Here is a 6,000-nt window from a genome sequence, read left to right as displayed (position 1 = left end):
ACCTTATCAACAGTCTCAGGGGGAAAGAGTGGCGCCTGTCTCTTTAAATTATGCAAATAGACTGCGGGTGGTGTGGGGGGAATATAAAAAGGATCCTGATCTACGGCTGGGCCAATCAGCGCGCTGGGTTGGCGGAGCTGGCCGCCTAAATGGCCCAATGGCGGACGGCGCGGGATCAGAGCCCGCCTCTGCCTACCGGCGCCGTCATTGGGGTGGGGACTTTCTCGGCCACGCCCGGGGGGCGGAGCCAGCCGGCAGCCGCGCCGCAGCCTCGGAGGGAGGGCGGGGCGGGCTCGGGTGTCAGCGACCAAGCCGCAGGTGGCGGCGAGCGCGGGGCTCGGCCCGAGCTCAGGAGGTGAGTGCTGCCCCCCAGACCCCCGTGGGGCATGCTGGCCCGCGCAGCCTCCCACGCGCACCGTGCTCTGCAGCCCCAGAGGCTGCGGAGGGCAAAGGCGCGGCGGGACAGGAGGGATGGAGAGCAGGGGGTGGGGGTACGCGGTGGGTGCCCAGGCTTCCCCCCACCAGTGGTAATCGGGGGTCCACAGGCGGAAATGGGGACAGCTCCCCAAATCCCCTGTCTCCTGGCCTAGAACCGAGAGTGCACGGGGGCGGTGGCGACGACGCGAGACCCCTCCCCAAATCCTTTTATTCTAAGCCTAAGTCTGGATTCTGGGGCTGCAAAGATGGGGGCGCCGCTCCCCCTCCAGCCTGGAACGCTGGGCGGCGGCTGAGGTGGAGACCACCCCTAAATACCTTCTTCACAGCTCCAGCTTGCAGACCCCTGGGGACCGAGATGAGGGACCCACTTCTCTTTTCCTCCAGGCCTGGTTGCTAGAGGAGCTGGGGGGTCCCCTGGCCCCTGTAATCTGCCCCATCCCAGCACCCCACCTCAAGTATGGGGTAGGGGGCGTTTACTGGCATGTTCTGTAGGGACCCCGAGGTTGGAGTTTTGGGGAGGAGGTCAGCATGGGGTTCCCTGCCTGGCACGGATTAGCCAGACCAGGCCTCGAAGGGCCTGGAGCCTGGACTTGTGGGGGGTCCCTCTCTCACTGGGGGGGGGGGTGTACAGCTAGCATCTGTTCCTGGGGATTAAAATAAATCGAGGTAAATCAGGATCTTGCCAGAGGCTGACTGTGAGTGGGGTGCGGAGGAGGCTTGGGGGGTGGGGGGCCTCCATCTGCCTTGGATCCCCCAAGTCACCTGCCCCAGCCGCACTGGGGACCAGGAGGCAGTGTCAAATGGACCTGCCTCACTGGTGACCTTGGGCAGGTGACAGCACCTTTCTGAACGTCCGTTTCCTCTTTTGAAAATTGAGGTTGGGAGCTTCGGACCCTGCGTTTTGCAGATTCTGAACTCACCCAGCCCACATTTTGTCCGATGGTGATTCACTCTTCTGCTTAACATGTGGGTGGTTTGGGGTCCAGAGAGCATTGGGTTGAGGACCCTCTCACAGTGCCTTGCTAGTCTCTGAGCCTCAGTTTACTGCACTGCAAAATGGGTTGATGATGACACTCTGATATTTGGGCTGGGGGCATGGGGCAGGGAATAAAACATAGAACAGAGCTGCAATCGTCGGGACGGGGCTTAGCTACCCTGGCCTCACCGGTGGGGCCACCTGGGGCACACCCTGACCCACATACCGTCACCCACGCCAGGGGTGAAGCTGTTCTCGGGCGGGGTCCTGGGCAGGAGGAGGTGGGAGTTGCCAGGCCAGCTCATCCCCTGTCCCTTGGAGCACCCTCCCAGCGGTGGGCACAGGGCTGGGAGTCTGACACCCCCAGATTTGAATTTGCCTCTGCCTGTGTGTGTGTGTTCCCTTGGTGTCTTGGTCTGTTCTTCTGTGAAATGGGCTGAATTCCTCTGGGAAGATCAGAGGAGTCTGTGGGAGGAGGCGAGCTCTGTAAATACAGACATGATCATTATAATATTAATGACAATATTAGCAGCGCTCATTAAATGGGGTCACTGCTGAGCAGGAGGAGGGCGGGGAAGGGGGAGTCTGCCAAGGACGTTGCCTGAGGAGACGCCAGCATCTGGGAAATGTAGGTACACAGTCGGCACACAATAGATGTTTGCCAAATGAAGTGAGGAAGAAGGAGGGGACTCGTGGGGAGGGCAGAAAATTCCTGAGAATCCCTGGCTCAGATTCCCACTTGGTGGCTGGAGTCGCTGTGTGACCTGGGGCATGTGCCTCAGTTTCCCCATTGTGGTGCTGGTCAAGATAAGACTGCCTCGAGATGCGGTGGCGACAATCAAGCCAGACTGTGTTAAGTGATCGCAGCCCAGGTGGCTTGGTCAAGGGGGAGACGTGACGTTGTAGGTCATTGAAACAGCATGGTACCCACTTGAACCAAGTGACCGGTCAGTGGGAAGGATGAGGAAACCCTTGCTCCTGGCCCTACTGTGCGCACACTGGGGTCCAAGAGAGAGGGAAATGCCAGATCCTGTAGATCCTGTTTCCCAGGATCCTGGAAGCCAGATCCTGGAAGGTCAGGAGTGTCCAAGGTCATTGGCAAGAAGTCAGCAGCTCCGGACGCCCAGCCAGACACCACCCGATTCCCAGGGTGGGAGCCCAGGTCTTGCCTTTGTAACTGATGTGGTTCCTGCTTTGTTTTATCTGTTCCGGGGCTGCTCACATGTCTCAGCCCCAGGTTTGCAAGATTTGGTGCCGGGAAGGCGGGATGGGGCCCTGAGTCAGCTGGCAGTGTGCTGTGTGACCTTGGGTAAGTCTCCGGCCCTCTCTGGGCTTTGTGCTGGCACTGTACAGGCTGGGAGACTTGGGTTCTAGCAGAGCTGACTGCAGCAGACCCGACAAGCCCAACGTCTCAGGCTCAGAGTGCTTTTCCAGGCCCTCAGGGTGATGTTTTCACTGCTTTTCAAATCAGAAGGGAAAAAGAATGAACTTTTGGGTTGAAGGAAGCATTTTTGTGTATAACATTAATATATTTGTCTTTATGCCAATGCAGTAGTAAAATATAGCTTTGTTTTTTGTTTTTTTGAGAGAGTCTCACTCTGTCGCCCAGGCTGGAGTGCAGTGGTGCGATCTCGGCTCACTGCAACCTCCACCTCCCGGGTTCAAGCAATTCTCCTGCCTCAGCCTCCCAAGTAGCTGAGATTACAGGCATGTGCCACCACACCCGGCTAACTTTTGTATTTTTAGTAGAATCGGGGTTTCACCATGTTGCCCAGGCTGTTCTTGAACTCCTGGGCTCAAGTGATCCACCTGCCTCGGCCTCCCAAAGTGTTGGGATTCCAGGCATGAGCCAACATGCCCAGCCTAAAATATAATTTTAAATTCCTTTTGTAGTGAAGGAAAGGGCCCACGAATACAAAAATGTCTTCCCCTTTCTGAGCGTGTTTCCCTCTCTGAGCCTCAGTTTACCCTGTCTGTGAAGTGGGTATCGTTGCACGTCGGGACAGTGAGATGTTGAATGTCCGGGTCAGGGTGGGTGCACAGCTAGTTCCCAGTTGTTTTCGTGATTATTATTTGTTCGGTAAGAACAGCCCTAGGTTCAGGCTGGGGGGCTGCAGGTTCAGGCGTCTGTTTACTCACCCATGGCCTATGTGGTTCCAGGGAGGTCCCATGGGTGCCGATCGGGCGGGGGAGGTAAGGTGGCAGTTGGATGGTAGGCGGGGCGGGGTGAGCTTCCTGTCCCCCCCATGCACACAAGTCTCCAACTTGGTGCTGACGGAAGTGGCCTTGTGGCCGTCTCCTGGCGCCTGCCTCATCAGACGGGGGCCCCATCCCACTCGCTGCCCTGTCCGGTGAGTTTGAACCCTGGCCGGTAGGCACCCATCGCCTCTCCTTGCCCCCTCCGCTCAGGAGCAGAAGGGAGGCCCCTCTGCTCGGGGCCCGGGTTTCAGGAGAAGTAGCAGGTGTCACTTCCTGGGCTTGGGGAAGTGACAACGCGTGGGGCTACCCGTTGCCCTGTCCCCCGCCCCCCATTCCAGCTGTGAGTGGTGGCTTGGGTTGGGGCAGGGCAGCAGCGGGGGCTTAGAAACCCAGAGAGCGACGCGTGATGGTTTCAAACAGGTCACTGGCAGAGAGACCAGGGGCAAAATCACAGTCAGCGGGACCAATGACTGACCTCCCTGTGCCTCAGTTTCCCTCGTAACGTTGAGATTGCATCTCAGGGCATGGCGTGAAGGTTGGCTGAACGGATGTGTGTGAATAGTTGGGTAGAGGGTCGCACACATACTGGTGCTCCGTGTGTATCTGTTTGCCAGGGGTGGGGTGGGTGAGGCAATCTCACTGAAACTGTAAAAACAGTAGTGAGATTCTTGGTTTCTGGGGAACTTGGGCTCTGTGGCTCCTGGGATCTTCTAGAACAATGTTGGGCACAGGACTTTCTCATCTGTGCCATCCAATACGGCAGCCACCAGCCTCATGTAGCTTCTGAGCCTTGGAAGGGAGGCTGGCGCAGGTGAGGAGTTGGGCACGTAATTGTATTTAATTTTGTGTGTGTGTGTGTGTGTGTGTGTGTGAGAGAGAGAGACAGGGTTTCACTCCGTCACCCAGGCTGGAATGCAGTGGCGTGATCTCAACTCACTACAATCTCCGCCTCCAAGATTCAAGCGATTCTTGTGCCTCAGCCTCCCAAGTAGCTGGGACTACAGGCATGCGCCACCACGCCTGGCTGATTTTTGTATTTTTTGGTAGAGATGGAGTTTTGCCATGTTGTCTAGGCTGGTCTCGAACTCCTGACCTCAAATTATCCACCTATGTTGGCCTTCCAAAGTCCTGGGATTACAGGTGTGAGCCACCATGTCCAGCCAATTAAATTTAATTTTACTTCGTTTAACATTAATATAAACCAGCATTGGTGGCTCACGCCTGCAATCCCAGCACTTTGGGAGGTTGAGGCGGGTGGGTCACCTGAGGTCAAGAGTGAGACCAGCCTGACCAACATGGAGAAACCCCATCTCTACTAAAAATACAAAATTAGCCAGGCATGGCAGTGCATGCTTGTATCACGATACTTGGGAGGCTGAGGCAGGGGAGGTGGAGGTTGCAGTAAGCCGAGATCTCGCCACTGCACTCCAGCCTAGCCAACAAGAGCGAAACTCCATCTCAAAAAAAAAACAACAACAAACATACAAATCATTAATACAAGAATTAAGACCAGGGGTGTTGGCTCACAGCTGTAATTTCAGCATTTTGGGAGGCCCAGGCGGGAGGATCGCTTGAGCGCAGGAGTTTGGAACGAGCCTAGGCAATGCTAGTGAGACCTAGTTTCTACAAAAAAAAAGGTTTTTAAAAAATTAATTGGGCATGGAGTCCCAGCTACTCAGGTGGCTGAGATGGGGGGATCACTTGAACCTGGGAAGTTGAGGCTGCAGTGAGCTGTGATCGCACCACTGCACTCCAGCCCTGGGCAACAGAGCAAGACCCTGTCTCTGAAAAAAAAAAAAAAAAGAAAAAGAAAAAACAGTTAAGTCACTGTTTGGGGCTAGTGGTTCCTGCCAGTCAGCACAGCTCTAAGGGATTTGGAGATGCTTAGGGGTCCCGGTCATGGATAGAAGCTAAGGCATGATATGGGAATTTAGAGCGTTTCCCGTGGGGATGTCAGTATAGCATGCTCACCACCCTACCCCTGCCACCAAATTAGGTTTCCTAAGGGACCACAGTAGAGCCTGAAGTTTTTCAGGGGCCCTGTCATTAACCAGTGCAAGGTTAGGAATGTTTGTTGAAACAAGTAATTTTTTGCCCAGCGAACTCCTATTCATCCTTTGAAACCCCAACTCCCATGAACTCTCCTTTTGTCTAGGCTCTTCTAGACCTTGTCCCTCCATCTGGCTCAGCCCTGACCATGCAGGATGGGGGTAGCTGTGTCCAGCTCTGTCCCTCTAAACTGGGACTGCTGCAGGGCCAGGCCCAGGGCTGAATCAACTCATTCAGCCTGACATTGTGCTATCCAGGATGAGTGCACGGGAGGTCTTAGGTGACTCACAGAAGTCCCAGGACTGGAGGGTGAAGATACTGGGTCCAATTAAACCTTT

The 6,000-nt window shown here is 55.5% G+C and overlaps 1 protein-coding gene across 7 annotated transcripts in view; it reads left to right on the top strand.

Annotated features, from left to right (window-relative positions):
• The first annotated feature begins 284 nt into the window (after positions 1-284).
• Positions 285-6,000, top strand: part of FCHO1 (FCH and mu domain containing endocytic adaptor 1) — a 43,642-nt gene continuing 37,926 nt past the window's right edge. For 4 of the 7 annotated variants that reach the window (XM_064381653.1, XM_064381652.1, XM_064381651.1 and 1 more), the window contains exon 1: positions 285-355. The gene's annotated coding sequence lies outside the window, so the exon portion shown is untranslated. Of the gene's footprint in view, positions 356-3,662; positions 3,766-6,000 lie in introns of those variants that run through there. The other 3 variants (XM_064381654.1, XM_064381650.1, XM_064381655.1) reach the window with 3 other exon arrangements.

The sequence above is a fragment of the Aotus nancymaae genome, unplaced genomic scaffold, assembly GCF_030222135.1.
Source record: "Aotus nancymaae isolate 86718 unplaced genomic scaffold, 86718_ANA_hifiasm-v0.15.2.pri h1tg000028l, whole genome shotgun sequence".
NCBI lineage: Eukaryota > Metazoa > Chordata > Mammalia > Primates > Aotidae > Aotus > Aotus nancymaae.
The sequence above is the reverse complement of the archived record's forward strand: the minus strand, read 5'-3'. Positions and strand labels throughout refer to the sequence as shown.